This window comes from Bufo bufo, chromosome 3, assembly GCF_905171765.1.
Source record: "Bufo bufo chromosome 3, aBufBuf1.1, whole genome shotgun sequence".
Taxonomy (NCBI): domain Eukaryota; kingdom Metazoa; phylum Chordata; class Amphibia; order Anura; family Bufonidae; genus Bufo; species Bufo bufo.
The window spans coordinates 99,823,263-99,848,678 of NC_053391.1; positions in this window are offsets into that span (position 1 = coordinate 99,823,263).

A 25,416-nucleotide genomic window follows, 5' to 3' on the forward strand; every position below is an offset into this window, starting at 1 on the left:
CAAATCCCATCAATACAATTCTAACATTTTTGGCTCTATACATCACCACAATGGATTTGAAATGAAACTAACAAGATGTGCTTTAACTGCAGCTTTAATTTGAGGGTATTTACATCCAAATCAGCTGAACAGTGTAGGAATTACAACACTTTGCATATGAGCCTCCCACTTGTTAAGGGACTAAAAGTAATGGGACAATTGGCTTCTCCGCTGTTCCATGGCCAGGTGTGTGTTATTCCCTCATTATCCCAATTACAATGAGCAGATAAAAGGTCCAGAGTTAATTTCAAGTCTGCTATTTGCATTTGGAATCTGTTGCTGTCAACTCAAGATGAGATCCAAAGAGCTGTCACTATCAGTGAAGCAAGCCATTATTAGGCTGAAAATACTTCAATTACTCTTACCGGTAATATGTTTTCCATGAGCCCATGACAGCACCTGTGAAAGATCCTCCCCCTTCCGGACAGGAAACGGGAACGTCCCAGATTTTTAACCACCTCCGGACCAGACGCGTCCTGGAGGTGGTTGATTGATTCCGAGTGGACGCGCCGGCGCGTCCTCTCGCGAGACACGAGATTTCCTGTGAACGCGCGCACACAGGAACGGAAGGTAAGAGAGTGGATCTCCAGCCTGCCAGCGCTGGAGATGTGATTTTTTTAACCCCTAACAGGTATATTAGACGCTGTTTTGATAACAGCGTCTAATATACCTGCTACCTGGTCCTCTGGTGGTCCCCTTTGTTTGGATCGACCACCAGAGGACACAGGTAGCTCAGTAATATGTTGCACCACACTACACTACACCCCCCCCCCGTCACTTATTAACCCCTTATTCACCCTTGATCACCCCTGATCACCCCATATAGACTCCCTGATTACCCCCCTGTCATTGATTACCCCCCTGTCATTGATCAACCCCCTGTAAAGCTCCATTCAGACGTCCGCATGATTTTTACGGATCCACTGATAGATGGATCGGATCCGCAAAACGCACACGGACGTCTGAATGGAGCCTTACAGGGGCATGATCAATGACTGTGGTGATCACCCCATATAGACTCCCTGATCACCCCCCCTGTCATTGATTACCCCCCTGTCATTGATCACACCCCTGTAAAGCTCCATTCAGACGTCCGCATGATTTTTACGGATCCACTGATAGATGGATCGGATCCGCAAAACGCACACGGACGTCTGAATGGAGCCTTACAGGGGCATGATCAATGACTGTGGTGATCACCCCATATAGACTCCCTGATCACCCCCCTGTCATTGATCACCCCTCTGTAAGGCTCCATTCAGACATTTTTTTGGCCCAAGTTAGCGGAAATTATTTTTTTTTTCTTACAAAGTCTCATATTCCACTAACTTGTGTCAAAAAATTAAATCTCACATGAACTCACCATACCCCTCACGGAATCCAAATGCGTAAAATATTTTAGACATTTATATTCCAGACTTCTTCTCACGCTTTAGGGCCCCTAGAATGCCAGGGCAGTATAAATACCCACATGTGACCCCATTTCGGAAAGAAGACACCCCCAGGTATTCCGTGAGGGGCATATTGAGTCCATGAAAGATTGAAATTTTTGTCCCAAGTTAGCGGAAAGGGAGACTTTGTGAGAAAAAAAAAAATAAAATCAATTTCCGCTAACTTGTGGCAAAAAAAAAATTTTTTTCTATGAACTCGCCATGCCCCTCATTGAATACCTTGGGGTGTCTTCTTTCCAAAATGGGGTCACATGTGGGGTATTTATACTGCCCTGGCATTCTAGGGGCCCTAAAGCGTGAGAAGAAGTCTGGGATCCAAATGTCTAAAAATGCCCTCATAAAAGGAATGTGGGCCCCTTTGCGCATTTAGGCTGCAAAAAAGTGTCACACATGTGGTATCGCCGTACTCAGGAGAAGTTGGGGAATGTGTTTTGGGGTGTCATTTTACATATACCCATGCTGGGTGAGAGAAATATCTTGGCAAAAGACAACTTTTCCCATTTTTTTTATACAAAGTTGGCATTTGACCAAGATATTTATCTCACCCAGCATGGGTATATGTAAAATGACTCCCCAACTTCTCCCGAGTACGGCGATACCACATGTGTGGCACTTTTTTGCAGCCTAGGTGGGCAAAGGGGCCCACATTCCAAAGAGCACCTTTCGGATTTCACAGGTCATTTACCTACTTACCACACATTAGGGCCCCTGGAAAATGCCAGGGCAGTATAACTACCCCACAAGTGACCCCATTTTGCAAAGAAGACACCCCAAGGTATTCCGTGAGGGGCATGGCGAGTTCCTAGAATTTTTTATTTTTTGTCACAAGTTAGTGGAAAATGATTATTTATTTTTTTATTTTTTCTTTCTTACAAAGTCTCATATTCCACTAACTTGTGACAAAAAATAAAAACTTCCATGAACTCACTATGCCCATCAGGGAATACCTTGGGGTGTCTTCTTTCCAAAATGTGGTCACTTGTGGGGTAGTTATACTGCCCTGGCATTCTAGGGGCCCAAATGTGTGGTAAGGAGTTTGAAATCAAATTCTGTAAAAAATGACCAGTGAAATCCGAAAGGTGCTCTTTGGAATATGGGCCCCTTTGCCCACCTAGGCTGCAAAAAAGTGTCACACATCTGGTATCTCCGTACTCAGGAGAAGTTGGGGAATGTGTTTTGGGGTGTCATTTTACATATACCCATGCTGGGTGAGAGAAATATCTTGGCAAAAGACAACTTTTCCCATTTTTTTATACAAAGTTGGCATTTGACCAAGATATTTATCTCACCCAGCATGGGTATATGTAAAAAGACACCCCAAAACACATTCCTCAACTTCTCCTGAATACAGAGATACCACATGTGTGACACTTTTTTGCAGCCTAGGTGGGCAAAGGGGCCCATATTCCAAAGAGCACCTTTCGGATTTCACTGGTCATTTTTTACAGAATTTGATTTCAAACTCCTTACCACACATTTGGGCCCCTAGAATGCCAGGGCAGTATAACTACCCCACAAGTGACCCCATTTTGGAAAGAAGAGACCCCAAGGTATTTCGTGATGGGCATAGTGAGTTCATAGAACTTTTTATTTTTTGTCACAAGTTAGTGGAATATGAGACTTTGTAAGAAAAAAAAAAAAATCATCATTTTCCGCTAACTTGTGACAAAAAATAAAAAGTTCTATGAACTCACTATGCCCATCAGCGAATACCTTAGGGTGTCTACTTTCCGAAATGGGGTCATTTGTGGGGTGTTTGTACTGTCTGGGCATTGTAGAACCTCAGGAAACATGACAGGTGCTCAGAAAGTCAGAGCTGCTTCAAAAAGCGGAAATTCACATTTTTGTACCATAGTTTGTAAACGCTATAACTTTTACCCAAACCATTTTTTTTTACCCAAACATTTTTTTTTTCTCAAAGACATGTAGAACAATAAATTTAGAGCAAAATTTATATATGGATCTCGTTTTTTTTGCAAAATTTTACAACTGAAAGTGAAAAATGTCATTTTTTTGCAAAAAAATTGTTAAATTTCGATTAATAACAAAAAAAGTTAAAATGTCAGCAGCAATGAAATACCACCAAATGAAAGCTCTATTAGTGAGAAGAAAAGGAGGTAAAATTCATTTGGGTGGTAAGTTGTATGACCGAGCAATAAACGGTGAAAGTAGTGTAGGTCAGAAGTGTAAAAAGTGGCCTGGTCTTTCAGGGTGTTTAAGCACTGGGGGCTGAGGTGGTTAAATTGGTCCACTGCCTTCCACCACTCAGTATTTGACAAGATTCCTGGGACCAGCAATACACCTATATACAGTGAAACTAAGAACACAAGCAAAAAACAACACTGCGCCAAATATATGCCCAGGCATATCTCCTCTTTGGCACAACACTTATATATAGAGTTCTCTTTTTTATATATATATATATATATATATATAAAAAAAAAAGGAAAGCAGCCGCACACAAAAAAGGTATACGGGTGCTGTGGGACCTGTGACCAAGATCCCAAGTATGCATAATAAAGCAAAAGAAGGCAGCACTCCAAATAGTGGTTTATTCACTCATCAGCAACGTTTCAGCTCTCTCTATGGAGCCTTTGTCCAGCTGAGTAACATGTGCAAAATTACATTTATAAATAGTGCAAGTGATTAGCAAATTACAGATTGATACATCATATAATAAAGTGCAAATGCATGGATAATACAGCCATGTTACAAGTGTAATCGATATATCATCATAGTTCAATATTGCAGAAACATAAGTGTGATGATAAAAATTCCATGACGTGATACATACAATAAAAAAATCGCCAAAATTGCATAACTAATCATCAAGTGTGGTAAGTGAACAGGTGTGTTTACCATAATACATCAATAAAAATAGTTGAAAACCTTTGAATGGATCACTTTAGGCCGAATAGACATGGTGGAAACTGTTGGCGTCCAGGAGAGGAGACGGCGCATGCGCCGCTCTAACCGCTATCGCGAGACCCACAGTAGTAGTACGTAGTATACAGACCACATCAAAGATGGCCGCTGTTGAACATTGCTTTAGGGCGCATGCGCATGCCAGTACAGCCGCCCATATAGAATTGACAGACACTTGTACAGTGTCTTAAGCGCCGCAGTGTATAGCAGACAAAGCTGATCCAAACATCGGGGACCAGCGGATCAACGTCGGTCACCAATAGGATATCTGTATCAGCGGGGTGATGCGGTAGTCATACCGCTAACATCCCGCTGTCCAGAATTGACAGCATATCCATTCCATATCACTCACCGCCACACAGTGGGTAGGATCCACATTATGTGAGTCCAACACCACTGTCAGTTGGGAGGACACGGACAAAGTGCATCAGGGCTCATAATAAATTAGTATTACATATGGCAGCAACACCCGTCTGCACAGATGCCACCCAAGTCCCTAAAGGGGGCTGGAGTTGCACCACAGCGCAGACAGGGGCTGTCATCAAACAGTGGCTAAACATAATAAAAATACAAAAATGAAAAATGTAAAGAAGGATCGCCAACACAGTTCCTCCAGTCTTCGCCATACGTGACCATTCGTGATTTATATTTCAAAATAATGTCCTATAAAAAGGAAAAAAGAGAGAGACCAGTTTAGTATATAGCACATGTTCTTTTCCATATATGCCATCAAAACAGAAAAGAACACATATGATCAATAACTAGACAACCCTAAACTCCACATTTAAGCCCTGTGGCCTTAAGGTGCCAAGTGTATAAATCCAGTAGAGCTCACGTTTCTTCAATAATTTTATTCGATCACCACCTCGCCTTGAGGGAGATATTTGCTCCAAGATTCTAAAACGTAAATCATTTTGTGTGTGTTTAGCTTCGGTGAAGTGTTTTGACACAGGGAGATCCATTTTTTGTTTTCTGATAGAATACCGGTGTTGGTTGAGACGAGTTTTGACGTCCCATGTAGTCTCACCAATATATAGAAGACCACAGGGGCACATCAACAAATAGACAACATAAGACGAATCACATGTTAAATATTGTCTGATTTTAACCCTCTGTCCCGAGGCCGGGTGCACAAAAGTGTCACCTCTCAACATCAATTTACAGTTAATACAATTATAACAAGGATAGCAACCTTTACGGGTAGAACCAAAATAGTTCTCACACGTCTCCCTTGAGGAGCATATGTCGGACTTCACCAGTCTATCTCCTAAATTGGGGCTGCATCGATATGAGCATAAAGGTAACAATTTAAACTCCTCCACCTTCTCAAAGTTGCTAGTGAGAATTCGCCAATGTTTTTTAATTATAGCAGCAATCCTACCACTGTTGGTACTAAACTCCGACACAAAAGGGATCCGGGCTTGGGAACGCTTGTTGTCACCTAGTCCCTCTCTGATGGTTTCTATAGTGAGCGGTTTAATTCTATTTACATGTTCTTGAATCAATTTTTTGGGGTACCCACGTGTCTGGAATTTAGACCCCATTTCTTGCAGTCTGTTCTCTACTTTTACCGGATCTTGGACAATTTTTTTAACCCTAAGGAGTTGACTAAAGGGAAGTGACCTTATCATAGGTTTTGGGTGGTGACTCTCATAACGCAATAAAGTGTTTTTGTCTGTAGATTTCACATACAAGTCAGTCACTAACTTGTCATTGTGAATACCAACCTGAGTGTCCAAAAATTGTAAAGATACCTCAGAGTGTGTCAATGTGAACTTAACACTGGGATCAATGGTATTCAAAAAGCTATGGAAGGCGATGAGGTCCCCCGAGGAGTTTAAATTGATACCTTTATGCTCATATCGACGCAGCCCCAATTTAGGAGATAGACTGGTGAAGTCCGACATAGGCTCCTCAAGGGAGACTTGTGAGAGCTATTTTGGTTCTACCCGTAAAGGTTGTTATCCTTGTTATAATTGTATTAACTGTAAATTGATGTTAAGAGGTGACTCTTTTGTGCCTCGGGACAGAGGGTTAAAATCGGACAATATTTAACATGTGATTCGTCTTATGTTGTCTATTTGTTGATGTGCCCCTGTGGTCTTCTATATATTGGTGAGACTCATGGGACGTCAAAACTCATCTCAACCAACACCGGTATTCTATCAGAAAACAAAAAATGGATCTCCCTGTGTCAAAACACTTCACCGAAGCTAAACACACACAAAATGATTTACGTTTTAGAATCTTGGAGCAAATATCCCCCTCAAGGCGAGGTGGTGATCGAATAAAATTATTGAAGAAACGTGAGCTCTACTGGATTTATACACTTGGCACCTTAAGGCCACAGGGCTTAAATGTGGAGTTTAGGGTTGTCTAGTTATTGATCATGTGTGTTCTTTTCTGTTTTGATGGCATATATGGAAAACAAAATGTGCTATATACTAAACTGGTCTTTCTCTTTTTTCCTTTTTATAGGACATTATTTTGAAATATAAATCACGAATGGTCACGTATGGCGAAGACTGGAGGAACTGTGTTGGCGATCCTTCTTTACATTTTTCATTTTTGTATTTTTATTATGTTTAGCCACTGTTTGATGACAGCCCCTGTCTGCGCTGTGGTGCGACTCCAGCCCCCTTTAGGGACTTGGGTGGCATCTGTGCAGATGGCTGTTGCTGCCATATGTAATACTAATATATTATGAGCCCCGATGCACTTTGTCCATGTCCTTCCAACTGACAGTGGTGTTGGACTCACATAATGTGGATCCTACCCACTGTGTGGCGGTGAGTGATATGGAGCGGATATGCTGTCAATTCTGGACAGCGGGATGTTAGCGGTATGACTACCGCATCACCCCGCTGATACAGATATCCTATTGGTGACCGACGTTGATCCGCTGGTCCCCGATGTTTGGATCAGCTTTGTCTGCTATACACTGCGGCGCTTAAGACACTGTACAAGTGTCTGTCAATTCTATATGGGCGGCTGTACTGGCATGCGCCCTAAAGCAATGTTCAACAGCGGCCATCTTTGATGTGGTCTGTATACTATGTACTACTACTGTGGGTCTCGCGACAGCGGTTAGAGCGGCGCATGCGCCGTCTCCTCTCCTGGACGCCAACAGTTTCCACCATGTCTATTCGGCCTAAAGTGATCCATTCAAAGGTTTTTAACTATTTTTATTGATGTATTATGGTAAACACACCTGTTCACTTACCACACTTTGATGATTAATTATGCAATTTTGGCAATTTTTTTATTGTATGTATCATGTCATGGAATTTTTATCATCCCACTTATGTTTCTGCGATATTGAACTATGATGATATATCGATTACACTTGTAACATGGCTGTATTATCCATGCATTTGCACTTTATTATATGATGTATCAATCTGTAATTTGCTAATCACTTGCACTATTTATAAATGTAATTTTGCACATGTTACTCAGCTGGACAAAGGCTCCATAGAGAGAGCTGAAACGTTGCTGATGAGTGAATAAACCGTCCACTTTTTGTCATCACTATTTGGAGTGCTGCCTTCTTTTGCTTTATTATATATATATATATATATATATATAACACTTTTTTTTTATTTTTTTTTAATAGGGAGGGAATTATGTAGGTGCTGTCATGGGCTCATGGAAAACATATTACCCGTAAGAGTAATTGAAGTATTTCCATTACGCCTCATGACACCTGTGAGAGATTAGACTAGATCAGTGTTTCCCAACCAGCGTGCCTCCAGCTGTTGCAAAACTACAACTCCCAGCATGCCCGGACAGCCTTTGGCTGTGCAGGCATGCTGGGAGATGTCGTTTTGCAACAGCTGGAGGCACGCTGGTTGGCAAACACTGGACTAGATGACTATTAGGGAGGGACTACAGCCTGCAGCACCTTTCTCCCAAAAGACCTATCCTGCACAGATGAAAGGTCCAATCTGTAGTGCTTGTAAAACGTAGAGGGGGAACTCCACGTTCCTGCCCTACAGATTTGCTCAATGGTAGCGCACCCTTTTTCTGCCCAGGAAGAGGCTACTGCCCTAGTGGAATGAGCTGAAAAATCCAAAGGTACCTGACAACCTGACTGTGAATATGCCAGACCTATCGCTCTCTTGATCCACCTGGCTAAGGTACGGCTTTTGACTTTTGAGCCTCTGTTCTGACCCTGAAACTGAACAAAGAGTTGTGGGGTTTTCCTAAAGCCCTTCGTAGACTCTAAATATGCACAGACACACCTTCTCACGTCTAAAGTATGAAAGGACTCTTCCCCCTCATTCTTTGGTTCTGACAAAAAGAGGGGAGAACTATTTCCTGAGATTTATGGAATACCGAAACTACTATGGGCAGGAATGCAGGATCCGGTTTTAATACAATTCTATCCTCCAGAATCTGAGTATATGGCGGGGAAGATGATAAAGCGGATAGTTCTCCTACTCGTCTGGCGGATGTAATGGCCACTAAAAATACAGTTTTATAGGATAGCATCTTTAAGGGGATGTCTCCAAGGGGCTCAAACAGGGCCTTGGTTAGAGCGGATAGCACCAGGTTAAGGTCCCACGGGGCTGATTTAGATTTAACTGTAGGACATAGTCTAGAGCAGTGGTCGGCAAAGTGCGGCTCGCGAGCCACAAGCGGCTCTTTAGAACCTTCAATGTGGGCTGGCGGGTGGGCGGCCGCGCAGCCATATCGCGCCGCTCAAGCTGCTTGCAAAATGTCCGTCATGCGCCTCCTGCCCTGTCTGTCTGCTCCTTCCACTTTATGAATGAAGCAGGCAGGCGGGGCAGGAGGCGCATGACGGAGGGTGAGATGTCACGCTGCGCACAGCAGCAGAAGGGTGGGCAGAGGCGGACTTTCTGCAGAACACCGGCCATGTGAGGAGTGGTGAAGAGGCCGCCGCTCAGGAGGAGCGAAATGTCCTGCAGCAGAAAGGTAGGAGCTGCCCCCGGTGTGTGCACAGTGCCAAGCACTGCACCGGCCTCGCCGTAAGTGTCCCTGCCAGGGGCGTAGCTAGAAATGCATGGGCCCCATAGCAAAAAAAAATTATGGGCCCCCCCCCTCTGTGCCATCCACAGATCCCCCTCCCCTAAATAGTGCCATCCACAGATCCCCCTCCCCTAAATAGTGCCATCAACAGATCCCCCTCCCCTAAATAGTGCCATCCACAGATCCCCCTCCCCTAAATAGTGCCATCCACAGATCCCCCCTCCCCTAAATAGTGCCATCCACAGATCCCCCCTCCCCTAAATAGTGCCATCCACAGATCCCCCTCCCCTAAATAGTGCCATCCACAGATCCCCCCTCCCCTAAATAGTGCCATCCACAGATCCCCCTCCCCTAAATAGTGCCATCAACAGATCCCCCTCCCCTAAATAGTGCCATACACAGATCCCCCCTCCCCTAAATAGTGCCATCCACAGATCCCCCCTCCCCTAAATAGTGCCATCCACAGATCCCCCCTCCCCTAAATAGTGCCATCCACAGATCCCCCCTCCCCTAAATAGTGCCATCCACAGATCCCCCTCCCCTAAATAGTGCCATCCACAGATCCCCCCTCCCCTAAATAGTGCCATCCACAGTTCCCCTTCCCCTAAATAGTGCCATACACAGATCCCCCTCCCCTAAATAGTGCCATCAACAGATCACCCCTCCCCTAAATAGTGCCATCCACAGATCCCCCTCCCCTAAACAGTGCCATACACAGATCCCCCTCCCCTAAATAGTGCCATCAACAGATCACCCCTCCCCTAAATAGTGCCATCCACAGATCCCCCTCCCCTAAACAGTGCCATACACAGATCCCTCTCCCCTAAATAGTGCCATCCACAGATCCCTCTCCCCTAAATAGTGCCATCCACAGATCCCTCTCCCCTAAATGGTGCCATCCACAGATCCCCCTCCCCTAAATAGTGCCATACACAGATCCCCCTCCCCTAAATAGTGCCATCAACAGATCCCCCCTCCCCTAAATAGTGCCATCCACAGATCCCCCCCTCCCCTAAATAGTGCCATCAACAGATCCCCCCTCCCCTAAATAGTGCCATCCACAGATCCCTCTCCCCTAAATAGTGCCATCCACAGATCCCTCTCCCCTAAATAGTGCCATCCACAGATCCCCCCTCCCCTAAATAGTGCCATCCACAGTGCCATCCACACTCCCCTAAATAGTGCCATACACAGATCCCCCTCCCCTGAACAGTGCCATCCACAGTATCAGGTGCCTCTCTCTCCCCCCCCCCCCCCATGTGCCAGTATCAGGTGCCAAACCCCCCCCCCCCCCCCCCTAGGTGCCAGTATCAGGTCAGGTGCCAACCCCCCTCCCCCCATGTGCCAGTATCAAGTGCCCCCCCCCCCCCCCCCGCTCCCCCCATGGCAGTAACAGTCGGGTATTAAAAAAATAAAAAATAAACACTGCGATGCAGCCTCTTCCTGTGTCCCTCCCTGTATTGTGTCCCGCCCTGTATGTCCATATATGGAGTCACTGCTTGTATTTCAGAAAAGGTTTCTGCTGGGATTCGAACCCACAACCTTCTGTATCAGAGGCAGAGCACCTACCCTCAAGACCATAACAGCTGCCTTGCTGCTGACTGAAAAATTATGAGACTTCTACTGTTATAGCTGGCTAAGTGTACATCTATACACATAGCTGCTCATATATAGAGATATAGCAGAGCTGAGTGTGCTGGGATAGCTGTCATATAGAGATATAGCAGTGCTGGGTGTGTTGGGGCAGCTGTCATGTGTATAGATGTACACTTAGCCAGCTATTACAGTAGAAGTGTCAAATTTTTTCAGTCAGTTGCAATGCCTTCTTTATGGCTGTGAGGGTTAATGCTTTGCCTCTGATACACTGATACATTGGAGGTTGTGGGTTCGAATCCCAGACACATCAGGAGACTTTAGTATATACAGTAAGATTAGAGCACATTAGCGAGGGAACATTAAGACCGCTGCTGTGAAGGGGCCCTGAACAGTAAGACATCGATATTTAACTAACTTGAAAATAAACTGTCGGGCCCCGAAGCAGCTGCTTCCCCGGTAGTTACGCCACCTCCTGGCTGCCTGTGTGTAGTGTCTGTGTGTGTTAATAAAAAAAATAAAAAAATAAAAAAAAATTTGAATGCGGTCGGACGGGCCCCCTAGTGGCGTAGGGCCCCATAGCCACTGCTATGGTTGCTATGGCGATCCCTACGCCACTGGTCCCTGCCTCCTCCCTTCCTCCCACTAATACATTACTTTACTTACTGGAGGGCACTTATGGGGGATATCTGTGGAGGGCACATATATAGCATCTTATGCTATATATGTGTCATCCACAGATATCCCCCATAAGTGCGTCATCCACAGATATCCCCCATAAGTGCGTCATCCACAGATATCCCCCATAAGTGCGTCATCCACATCTCCAGACAAGTTTAATAAAAGTAAAAAATGATAAAGATAAAATGAAATAATAATCAAGATCCAAATAAAAGAAAGTACATATAAAAGTATTCAAAAACACACTCTGGGCTCATGCCCACGAATGTAAGGGCGCCGTGCCTGTGCTGCGGACCGCAAATAGCGGTCCGCAATGCACGGACACAGACCATGGGGCAGCTGCATGAGGATCGCGGACCCATTCACTTGAATGGGGTTCGCGATCCGCATCCGACTGCCCGCACCACAAAAAAGTAGTGCATGCTGAAGTAAATGGGTCCATGATGCGGGCTGCACACGGCCGTGTGCAGCCCGCATCATGGACCCATTCACTTCAATGGGTCCAGGATCCGGGATATGAGTACTACAGTGTGCTTCCGTGGTGCTTCTGGCTGTGCCTCCGCACCGCAAAAAAGTAGTGCATGCGCTACCCTTTTGCGGTACGGAGGCACAGCCAGAAGCACCACGGAAGCACTCTGTAGCACTCCTATCCCGGATCCTGGACCAATTAAAGTGAATGGGTCCTTGATGCGGGCTGCACACAGCCAGTGCACGTGTATTGCGGACCCGCCGTATGCGGCCTGCAATATGGCAACGGCGGGCACACGGTCGTGTGCATGAGCCCTAATAGTCCTCACTGGTACTGTTGACGCAATATTTTAGGTTTTAAAAATGTGGCTCTCGAAAGAAATTTCAATTGTGGTTTTGGCGATATTTGGCTCAGTTGACAAAAAAGTTTGCCTACCACTGGTCTAGAGGAACCCTTAATAAACCTTTTGACCCAGGGATGAGTAGCTAATCTAAAGTCAAAGAGAGCACTCAGTGCCGAGACCTGGACCTTGAGAGTGCTGGGTTTAAGCTTTTAGTTAAGGCCCTCCTGCAAAAAACTCAGAATTAAAGGTATGTTTTGGCGAGCTCAAGTCTAGGCCTGGCCCTGCAAACCGAAGGAAGGTCTTCCATACCCTCAGATAGATTTCGGAGGTGACCTTTTCCTACTGGCTAGAAGAGTCCCAATCACTTGTTCCGATAGACCTCTGGACCCGAAGAATCGCCTCTCAAAATCCAGGCTGTCAGGTGCAGGTTCTTCACTTCCGGATGATGTAGAGGGCCCTGATATAATAGGTCCTGTCTTTCTGGAAGTATCCAGGGATCGGCTATTGATAGTCTCCTCAACCAGGCAAACCAGACTCTACTGTTGCCTGCTCCCTCCTGATCTTCTGGATCACTCTGGGCAGTAGGCTGATGGGAGGAAACGCATAGACTAGGTCCTTCCCCCATGGTTGTGAAAGCGCATCTTTGCCTATCGAATGATCCTCCCTGCTCAGAGAAAATAAACTTTCGCACTTTTTGTTCTCTACCGAGGCGAATAGATCTATTGTGGGAGATCCCCATAGGGCTTCTATTTGGTGAAATACCTCCTGATTCAGACACCAATTCGCCTGGCTGAATCTGTGCCTGCTGAGAAAGTCCGCCTGGTGATTCTCTGAGCCTTTCAGATGGACCGCTGAGAGAGAAAGAACTTTCCCCTGTATTAGCAAGAAGATCCTGGATGCTAGCTGCATTAGCTGAGGAGGTCTTGTCCCCCCCTTGTTTGTTGATATAAGCTACTACCGAGGCATTGTCGGATAGGATCCTGACATGTTTTTGAGGCAATGATGGGAGACTTTCCTTTAATGCGCACATGACTGCTCTTAACTCCCTGGCATTTTGGGATTGAGCACTCTGTGTTTTTGACCAAGGACCTTGGAAAAAACCCAAAACTGAATGGGCCCCCCACCCCCAAGGGCTTGCGTCGGTGGTTATAATTAGGGGGTCCTGTTTCAACCACTCTACTCCCTGACTTAGGTTCGGAGTTTTTAGCCACCAAGTTAGAGACTGGGTCACTGACCCTGGGATCACAATCTTGCTATCGTCCAGGGATAGCAACCCCCCCCCCCCCCCCCCCCCCCCCCCCCCGTCCCCGTCCCAATTGGACAAAATGTGCCATTGAAGTATTCTGGACCTGAATTGGGCCCATCTCACAGCAGGAATGCAAGCCGTCATCAGACCAAGAATAGACATTGCTTTTCTTAGGGACACTTCCTTGGTTCTGCTGAAAGACCTGATTTTCTGCTGAATAGCTTTCCTCTTGTCTACCAGAAGATAAGATTTCTGCGTCTGGGAATCTAATAAGATGCCTAGGAAAACACATTTGGAGGTTGGAATCAGGGACGATTTGTCACAATTTATTAACCAGCCAAGGCTCATCAGGGTCCCCAGGACCTCCTGTATTTGAGATCTCAACACCTCTGGGGACTGCCCTACCAAGAGAAGGTCGTCCAGGTATGAGATTATAATGATGTCTGATCTTCTTATCTCTGCCATTACCTCCGCCATTAGCCTCGTGAAGAGCCTCGGCGCCTGCGATATCCCAAAGGGAAGTGCTCTGAACTGCAGATAGACAATCGATTCCCCCATCTTTACCGCTACCCTGAGGTATTTCTGAGATGATGGATGAATGGGCACGTGATAGTAGGCATCTTTTATATCTATTGAGGCCATCACGCAGTTGGGGGACAGATGGAGGACCGTGGAGGAGATTGATTCCATCCTGAATTTTTGGTAAGTCAGATATTGGTTGAGACTCTTCAAATTTATTATCAGACGGAACGTCCCGTTGGGTTTGGGAACCAAAAATAGGGTCGAATAGAAGCCCTCTCCTTGTTAGTTTTCTGGGACTGGTACAAGGACTGCCTTGCCCAGGAGGTTGTTTATTTCCTCCATAAGTGCCACCTGTTTTACAGAATGTTGATTAATGGAAGTAATTTTTAATGTCCTGGGTGGTAGCCTTTTGAAGTCTAGGCGGTAGCCTTCCTCTATAATACTCCTTACCCAGGCGCTTGTGGTAATATTTTGCCAGGCAGGAGAAAACGAAGAAAGACAACTGCCTACCTGGGGCCTGGCGTCATTGCTGAGAGGAACTCGAAGTCTGAGGTCTGGATTTAAACAGCACGCTTTTATCCGATCTCCATTCCCTTCTTTTCTTCTGATCCCCAAAACCCTTCCTCCTCTCACTGTTCAGAAATGGCTTCCCCTGTCTAGGAAAGGACGGCGTTGGAAATCCTTTTTTCTTATCAGATGCCTTATCTAAAATATCGTCCAAGGCAGACCCAAACAAAAAATTTCCTTGACAAGGAAGGGCACATAGCTTAGACTTTGATGCTACATTGCCCTTCCACCCCTTCAACCATAGGGACCTTCTGGCTGAATTGGACAGTGCGGCTGCTCTAGCAGAAAGTCTCAATGCATCAGCGGAGGCATCAGAAATTAAGTCTACTGCTCTGGACATGGTTGGTATAGCTTCCAGAAGCTGATCCCTAGGAGTCTTGTTCTCTATATGAGACTCTAGTTCCTCCAACCAGACTTTTAATGACCTTGCCACTGAAGTAGTCGCTATATTCGGTTTAAAGACAGAAGTGGATGCCTCCCAATTCTTTCTTAAGTAGGCGTCTGCCCTTTTGTCCATGGGATCTTTAAGGAACCCTAAATCCTCAAACGGAAGAGCTGATTTTTTTTATTTATTTTTGCTACGGGGGCGTCTACCCTCGGTACCTCCTGCCAAGCTGATACTTCTTGATCATCAAAGGGGTACTTTCTCTTAAACGCTCTAGGGATAAAGAATTTTTCGTCGGGCTTCTCCCATTCACGTTTAATCAGGTCTTTGATACAACCCTGAATGGGGAACACCCTAGACTTTTTTGGCTTTAGGCTTTCAAACATGAGTTCTGGCCTAGACCTGGACTCCTTTTCCTCCTCCAGCTCCATCGTGGATCTAACCGCTTTTAATAGTAGATCCGTATCCTCCACTCTGAATAATGGCTTCCCTGTCAAATCCTCAGAGGAGGAATCTGAGCTTGCAATGGCGCCCTCCTCAGACTCAGAATCCGTAGTATCCTCCACTATTGTCTGAGCCTTCTTATGTCTAGATGAGCTAGGCAGGGATTTTTTAAGATGTTCCACAGAAGAACGAACTTCCTTTTTAACGAACTCCTAAATGCTTTGCAATAAAGATGGCGACTCGTCTGCTACTAACTTATCCAGACATGGTTGGCAATATGTTTTGGGGTAGGATGGGTCTAATTTACGCTTGCAAATTCCACACTGCTTAGCTCTTGTTTTGTGGGTAGCTTTTCTTGGGGCTTCTTTAACCTGCATTTAATAAAATAGCCCCAATCAGTCTAATTCTGACCACAATAATAACTCCCCAAAGGGAGATGGTGGGGGTTAACCCCTCTTACCCCCAGGAGTACCATGCTGGATTCGGAAAGCTGCTCCTGCCTGTCTGTGCGCAGTTGAACTTCCCCTTCTTCCTGCATGATGCTGCTTCAAGGGGGGCAATGGAGGGAAGATCTGGCCGTCCGGTCAGGTATCTGCTTGCCGCTGCTACCTCCATGCTGGCTGGCCGGCGTTCCCTTCTTCAAATGGGCCGCACAACGCCCGCCATGTTTAGGCTCCCCCCCTTCCGGCCGGTGGAAAGCACGCGTCACTCCCGGAGCGACGCGCGCGTCCAGACTCGGCCTGCTGCAAATGAGAGGAGAAGATCCACCTCACGCCGAACTTTGCCAGCTTGGCAAGGGACAACGAGGCAGCCACAGGCATCCCCCCATGGCGCTGAAAAAAGGAGAAAAACGCCGGGCTTCTCAGCGGCTCCTAGTGGAGACTTACGCTGACAGGTACCTCCACTAGGTTTCAATCCTTTTAACCCTAGAGGTCCTGCAGCCCCAAAAACAGACCTGAGAAGAAATCCTCCTGTCTCTGGACAGGAAACAGGAAAGAACTGAGTGGTGGAAGGCAGTGCACCAATTTAAAGATCTGGGAAGTTCCTGTTTCCTGTCCGGAAGGGGGAGGATCTCTCACAAGTGCTGTCATGGGGCGTAATGGAAAAACAAAACAAACCCATCAGAGAGATAGCAAAAACATTAGGCGTGGCCAAAACAATTGTTTGGAACATCCTTAAAACGAAGGAACACACCGGTGAGCTCAGCAACACCAAAAGACCTGGAAGACCACAGAAAACAACTGTGGTGGACGACCGAAGAATTCTTTCCCTGGTGAAGAAAACACCCTTCACAACAGTTGGCCAGATCAAGAACACTCTCCAGGAGGTAGGTGTATGTGTGTCAAAGTTAGCAATCAAGAGAAGACTTCACCAGAGTGAATACAGAGGGTTCACCACAAGATGTAAACTATTAGTGAGCCTCAAAAACAGGAAGGCCAGATTAGAGTTTGCCAAACAACATCTAAAAAAAGCCTTCACAGTTCTGGAACATCCTCCTATGGACAGATGAGACCAAGATCAACTTGTACCAGAGTGATGGGAAGAGAAGAGTATGGAGAAGAAAAGGAACTGCTCATGATCCTAAGCATACCACCTAATCAGTGAAGCATGGTGGTGGTAGTGTCATGGCGTGGGCATGTATGGCTGCCAATAGAACTGGTTCTCTTGTATTTATTGATGATGTGACTACTGACAAAAGCAGCAGGATGAATTCTGAAGTGTTTCGGGCAATATTTATCTGCTCATATTCAGCCAAATGCTTCAGAACTCATTGGATGGCGCTTCACAGTGCAGATGGACAATGACCCAAAGGGAAAAAAGTGGAATGTTATGCAATGGCCAAGTCAGTCACCTGCCCTGAAACCGATTGAGCATGCATTTCACTTGCTGAAGACAAAACTGAAGGGAAAATGCCCCAAGAACAAGCAGGAACTGAAGACCGTTACAGTAGAGGCCTGGCAGAGCATCACCAGGGTGGTCTGGTGATGTCTATGCATTCCAGACTTCAGGCTGTAATTGACTGCAAAGGATTGTCAACCAAGTATTAAAAAGTTAAAGTTTGATTTATGATTATTATTCTGTCCCATTACTTTTGGTCCCTTAACAAGAGGGAGGCATATATGCAAAGTGTTGTAATTCCTACACCGTTCACCTGATTTGGATGTAAATACCCTCAAATTAAAGCTGACAGTCTGCAGTTAAAGCACATCTTGTTCGTTTCATTTCAAATCCATTGTGGTGGTGTATAGAGCCCAAAATTTTTTAATTGTGTCGATGTCCCAATATTTATGGACCTGACTTTAGCTCAGAACACGGATGTTCACTACAATTCAAATTCAGAGGAGAGATTTATTATTGGAATGCCATGGTGTTTGCCCTTTTCCAATGCCCTTACACTTTCACACATGTAATGAAGGTTATAATTTCTCAGTGAAGAATATCAGGAATAATACATGCATTGTGTATTCAGACGATCTCCTAGTCTTTATGGACTTGCTAGCCCTATTGATCCAAAAGGAAAATTCCAATCTATATCTATAAACATCAAAATTTACATTAGTGCCTACAAAGCCTGTAACCTTTCTAGGGTTTCAACAAAGTTGCCCATTAGGGTTCCAAGAGTAATTGGGTTGAAAGTAATGATATCTGTAGAACACACACTATCCAATGTGTTTGTATATATATATGTGTATCTGAAAACAATAGCTAGCTTAATTTGAAGTTAGGCTAGTTGCACACTCTGCACATTGCAGAAGAAAACTGCTTTGTGCAGTGGATCTCTGACGCTAGTGTGCGACTAGCCTTAGTGGTGGAGCAACAAGCTTTAAATTCTGTACCTTTAGACACAGACACAATTCTGGTTAGGAAATCTATTCAGACTTTAAAAAAAATAATACCTTTTATAGGTACAATTCCAGAAAAAAGGGAAATCAAGGGTTGAAGGGACTCTTGCTGCAGCTCCTCCCATGTTCCTTCTCCAGTTGTTTCCTGTCCCTCTGGGATGAAGTGGAGAACGGAACGGGGTTTCCCTCCTACTCTGCACCTATCTCGCCGGCTAATACCTTTTTTTCCCTGGCCAGGAGGGCTGCAGCAGGATATCGGATCCCGGGGCAAGAGAGGCCCTTCCGACATCTCGGTATAAGCCCTGCGGTTTGCAGGCTACCCCGACGCGGGCGAAGTCTCGCGAGATACAGTCACGTGGGTGCACGTGGTACCACGTGACCAGGAAGTAATAGATAAATGCGGGCTAGAGACAGAGAAGGTCGCCTGTCTCGGCGTACAGCTCCAAAAGGGACCAGTATGTCTACTGAACTGCCCTCAGACCCTCCAAAGGCCATGAGCCCGGGAAAACCCAAGGTCGGGGAATCCTCTATTAAAAAGAAGTGTGCCATCTGCAAAAAACAGCTAGCAGGCCACTCCAAAAAGACACTGCCAAAAATGTGCAGATAAAGTAATGGCAGAGGAAACACAATCTCTAGTGGACAGTCTAAGATCTATTATTAAAGAAGAAGTTTCCTCAGCCATCAAAACCAGGATAGCCTCCCTCCACTTCAAAATCCATTCCAGACTCCTTTAGAATCTGAATTTGATTTGGATGAAGGCGAAGTATCCTCAGATTCAGATTCAACTGATAATAATTCTGGGAGGGCCCCTCTGTTCAGTTGAAGAAACTGACTCATTTCTAAAGACTATTAGAGCGACCATGAATATTGAGCAAACTAAAGAACCTCAATCTATCCAAGATCACATGTTTAGGGGACTGGCAGACAAAAAGAGACAGGTTTTTCCTGTCCATGAAAATATTAAGAAATGAATTGCTAATGAATGGAAAGACCCGGAAAAAAGATCGGGAGTCTCCAGGGTTTTCAAACGCAAGTACTTCTTCAGTGAATCAGACTTAGCCCACTGGGATAAAACCCCACGAGTCGATGCCCCAGTCGCCAGGATTTAAAAAAAGTCCTCACTTCCCTTTGAGGATGTGGGACTCTTAAGAGATCCTATGAAGTCAATCCTTAAGAAATCCTGGGACACTTGCACCGCTATGTTACAGCCCAGCATTGTGGCCACTTGTACTGCCAGGACCCTTTCAATGTGGCTTGCCCAGTTAGAAGAGTATCTGCTTGCAGGTACTCCTACGGAAGACATTCTAGCCTCCCATCCAGTCCTTAAGCAGGCCACTAGTTTTCTGTCGGACGCCTCTGCTGATCTGGTAAAACTATCAGCCAGATCGGCCGCCTTGGCTAACTCAGCCAGGAGGTCTATATGGCTAAGGTCATGGTCAGGGGATAGCACCTCTAAGAACAAGCTATGTAATATCCCCTTTGAAAGAGACAGACTCTTTGGCTCTGTCTTGGATGATATCCTGGACAAAGCCTCAGACAAGAAAAAAGGGTTTCCATCAGAAGTCAGATTCTTCCATAACCGCCGGTCCTTTCGTTCCCAAAAGAAAGGTAGACCAGACCACAGAAAAAAAGAAAGTTCGGGGGTTTCTCTTCAACCCGGACAAATCTTCCAAGCAGCCTGGACAATGATGCCAGGAGCCTAGTGGGAGGAAGAGTCCAAAGGTTTCTCCCAGCCTGGGAAAAAATTGCAAAGTCTCCGTGGGTTTTGTACCTGATATCCTCGGGGTACAAAATAGAGTTCGCTTCCCCTCCACAAAAAAGATTCTACATAAGCAGGAAACTTTGCATAAAAGATCAATCCCTTCTAGAAGCGCAAATTCATTCCTTGCTCTTAAAACAGGCAGTGACGGCAGTGCCCCGGGATCAGGAATGGGGAGGCTTCTATTCACCTGTCTTTCTGGTAAAAAAAAACCTGAATGGCTCCTACAGGGCAATCATAAACCTAAGAGACCTAAATAGACATGTTTCTTACAAAAAATTCAAAATGAAAACAATAAAATCCACAATCAATCAATCAATCTGTTGTATCAAGACTGCTATATGGTGACCCTCGACCTGTCCAACGCCTAATATCACGTCCCCATCTACAAAGAACATCAAAAGTATTTGAGGTTTGCGATCTATCTGGGTAGCCGTCTTGTTGATCTTCAATTCCAGGTACTTCCATTTGGCCTTTCATCCTCCCCTCGGGTGTTCACGAAAGTTATGGCGGAAGCAGGGGCGTAGCTATAGGGGGTGCAGAGGTAGCAGTGGCTACCGGGCCCAGGAGCCTGAGGGGGCCCAAAGACCCTTGTGGTGCATAAGAAGACACCAGTATTATAGAAAGTGCATGCTGGTCAAGTTACACCTCTGGCTCAAGGGGGTGCCGTTTCAATTTTTGCCTCGGGCAGCACAAAGGCCTTGTGCTTCCTGCCCCTGGCCACAAAGCACTGAGGGAAGGGGGGCCCCAAGCTGAACTCTTGCACCAGGGCCCATGAGCCATTAGCTACGCCCCTGCATGGAAGTATCGGCTTATGTCCATCAGCAGAAGATCCTGTTCATCCCCTATCTGGACGACTTCCTGATAGCTGCTCATTCTCCGGAAAATCTTCTCAGCAACTTACAGGTAGTCAGGAATACCCTTCATTCCCTGTGGTGGATGTTAAACCAAGAAAAATCTGACCTCACTCCTACCCAGAGGAAAGAATTTCTAGGAGTTCTCCTGGATTCCCGAGTAATGACATCTTTTCTCCCAGAGAAAAAAATTCAGGACCTAAGATTAAAAAGCCTGTCATTTCGGTCGTCACCGAAAGTCTCCTTCAGACAAATTATGACTAACCTGGGGCTGATGACTTCAACCATTCCCTCCGTCAAACGGGCACAGTTCCACAGCAGGCCTCTACAAAATTTTCTTTTATCAACCTGGAACAAAAGCTCCCTTTCCCTGGACAGAAAAGTGTTACTCCCGTTTCAGATCAGAACGACTCTAAGTTGGTGGTTAAAAAAAGGTCACTTGACTCAAGGAGTCCAATGGAGACCGCAGAACCCAATTGTGATCACCACCGACGCGAGCAGTTAAGGTTGGGGGGCTCACTGCGGAGACCTGGTTGTCCAGGGAGTTTGGAAGCAGTCGGACCTTCCCATGTCTTCAAACTTGAGGGAACTTTAAGCAATCTTCCTGGCCCTAAAAGCCTTTTCATCAACCATACATCAAAAAGACGTAAAGATTTTATCAGACAACAGTACAGCAGGGACCATACAGCAAAAAGACGTAAAGATTTTATCAGACAACAGTACAGCAGTGGCATGAGAAGCAAAAACCTCAGCCAGACAACTTACCTTTTGTTCTCCTGGGCACAAGTCTGGGTAAACTCGATTTTGGCGGTCCATCTCAGAGGAAAAGAAAATCAGCTGGCAAAATACCTGAGCAGACAACCCCTAAAGTCAGGAATAGTTCCTGAACAAGAGTGTCTTCCAACTTCTGTTAAAAAAAAAGAGTGTCTTCCAACTTCTGTGCGAAAAGTGGGGTACTCCAATCATGGATCTTTTTGCCTCGAAAACAAACAGGCAAGTAGAGCAATTCTTTTCCCTGTCCTTTCGGGACAACCAAAACCTGGTGGACGCATTCTCGAATCCTTGGCCAACGGGCCTTCTATATGCCTTCCCCCCTATATCTCTAATCCCCAGAACCCTAGCCAAAATAATGGAGGACAGATGCGACATAATCCTGGTAGCCCCATTCTGGCCAAGAAGGACTTGGTTTTCCCTGTTGTTAAGCCTAGCCAAAGGGAACTTCTGGACGCTTCCTCGGATCCCGGACCTTCTTCTTCAGGGCCCTGTCCATCATCCGGATGCCTGGAAGAAAAAAGAACCTGCAAACAGGAGTCTACTGGTGCCAAGAGAAAGAAATGGTCATCACCACGGACGCCAGCAATCAAGGTTGGGGAAGTCATTCAAGAGATCAGTTAGTTCAGGGCAGTTGGGACGAGAATATGTCAAGATCGTTCTCCAATCTAAAAGAGCTCTCTGCCGTCTACAACGTTCTAACCTCCCTGCACACAAGCTATTCTCCAAAACATGTAAAAAATACTATCAGACAATACTACGGTAGCGTACCTAAACAGGCAGGGAGGCACTCAAAGCTGCACTTTTTCTGGGCGGAAAACAACTCGAAATCTCTTACGGTGGTTCATGTAAAAGGAACAGACCATGTTGTAGCCGACTACCTAAGCTGGGAGATACTGAAAGAAGGGGAATGGTCCCTGAACAGGCAAATATTCAAATTGCCAACAAATGGGGATGGCCTGTCCTAGACCTGTTTCCCACCAAGAGCAACAGACCGATGGAAAACTTTTGTTACCTCTCTCGACAGGATCAACCAATGATAGTGGATGCTTTATCTCTGCCTTGGCCAAAGGCCCTGCTTTATACCTTTTCGCCCTTCAGCCTGATCCAAAGGACTCTCATGAAAGTGGCTGAATAAAAATCTCAGGTAATCTTCATAGCCCTGTTTTGGCCAAGAAGATCTTGGTTTCTAGATTTTAGTAAGGCTTTTGACACTGTCCCACATAGAAGACTTATCAATAAACAGCAGTCATTGAGCATGGACTCCCATATTGTTGAGTGGATTAGGCAGTGGTTGAGTGACAGACAGCAGAGGGTTGTAGTCAATGGAGAACATTCAAAACAAGGTCATGTTACCAGTGGGGTTCCACAGGGATCTGTACTGGGACTAATTTTGTTTAATATCTTCATAAGTGATATTGCAAAAGGCCTCGCTGGTAAGGTTTGTCTTTTTGCTGATGACACAAAGATAGGTAACAGGGTTGATGTTCCTGGAGGGAAATGCCAAATGGAAAAGGATTTAGGAAAACTAGAAGAATGGTCAGAACTCTGGCAACTGAAATTTAATGTGGATAAGTGCAAGATAATGCACCTGGGGCGTAAAAACCCAAGGGCAGAATATAGAATATTTGACACAGTCCTGACCTCAGTATCTGAGGAAAGGGATTTAGGAGTAATTATTTCAGAAGACTTAAAGGTGGGAAGACAATGTAATAGGGCAGCACGAAATGCCAGCAGAATGCTTGGATGTATAGGGAGAGGTATAAGCAGTAGTAAGAGTGAAGTGCTTATGCCGCTGTACAGAACACTGGTGAGACCTCACTTGGAGTATTGTGCGCAGTACTGAAGGCCATATCTCCAGAAGTATATAGATACTCTAGAGAGAGTTCAGAGAAGAGCTACTAAACTAGTACATGGATTGCAGGATAAAACTTACCAGGAAAGGTTAAAGGACCTTAATATGTATAGATTGGAAGAAAGAAGAGACAGAGGGGATATGATAGAAACTTTTAAATACATAAAGGGAATCAACTCGGTAAAGGAGGAGAGCATATTTAAAAGAAGAAAAACTACCACAAGAGGACACAGTTTTAAATTAGAGGGGCATAGGTTTAAAAGTAATATAAGGAAGTATTACTTTACTGAGAGAGTAGTGGATGCATGGAATAGCCTTCCTGCAGAAGTGGTAGCTGCAAATACAGTGAAGGAGTTTAAGCATGCATAGGATAGGCATAAGGCTATCCTTCATATAAGATAGGGCCAGGGACTATTAATAGGATTCAGATATATTGGGCAGACTAGATGGGCCAAATGGTTCTTATCTGCCGACACATTCTATGTTTCTATGTTTCCTCTGCTACTCAGATTGTCGGCCGGAAACTTCTGGACACTTTTTCATCGGTCCCAGACCATCTCCATCAGGGTCCTGTGTTCCACCCCAAAATATCTCAGCTCCATCTGATGGACTGGAGACTGAACGTCTTGCCTTAAAACAAAGAGAATTATCAGAACCGGTAATTTCCACCATGTTACTAAGCAGAAAACCATTACATCTAAGATTTATTTGAGAACCTGGAAAGCCTTCCTTGCCTTTTTGGACAATTGTCTTCAACCAGATGTTCATTAATTCTAAATTTCTTAGTCAGGCCTAGACAAAGGTCTAAAACCTGCTACACTCAATGTTCAGGTTTCCGCTCTAAATGCCTTCTTAGATATCAAGTTGGCTGATTCTTCACTAGCTAAGAGATTTTTTAAGGGAGCTGTAAGACACTCTTCTACGTTACAGTCCATTGTTCCTCCTTGGTATTTAAGTTTAGTCCTCTCTGTTTTCATGGAGCCCCATTTTGAATAGATGATATCTCACTTAAATTCCTCGCTTAAATATCTTGTTATTTCTTCTGGCAATCACAACCGCCAGAAGAGTTGGAGAGATCCAAGCTTTTTTGTGCAAACATCCCTATCTAACGATTTTGGAGGACCGTATAATCCTCAGACATTGTCCTTCCTTTCTCCCCAAGGTAGCCTCTTGGTTTCACTACCAACAAGAAGTGTCCTTACCTTCTCTCTGCCCATCTCCTTCTACGAACAAAGAAAAGAAGTTTCACAGCCTGGATGTAAGGAGATGTGTGATGTCATACCTAAGAATCATTGAAGAGTTCAGGAAAACTGATCATCTTTTTCTCCAATATCAGGGTCCTAAAAGGGGCTTGGCTGCCAGCAAATCGACCATCACCAGATTAGGAATACTATATCTTCTGCCTATATCCAGAAAAATCAAAACCCTCCTTCGGGAATAAAAGCCCACTCTACGCACGCCATGTCGGCTTCTTGGGCAGAGACTGCTTCTGTTTCCCTAGATCAGATTTGTAGGGCGTCCACATGGTCAAACCCAATGACCTTTTTCAACCATTATAAGCTGGACGTTCTCCATAACCAGGACTTATCCTTTGGTTGTAGAGTTTTGTCTGCTGTTGTCCCACCCTAGAGTCCTTCTCGGACAATCCTCCTGTGCGTGCCGTTGTGGAGGCGACAG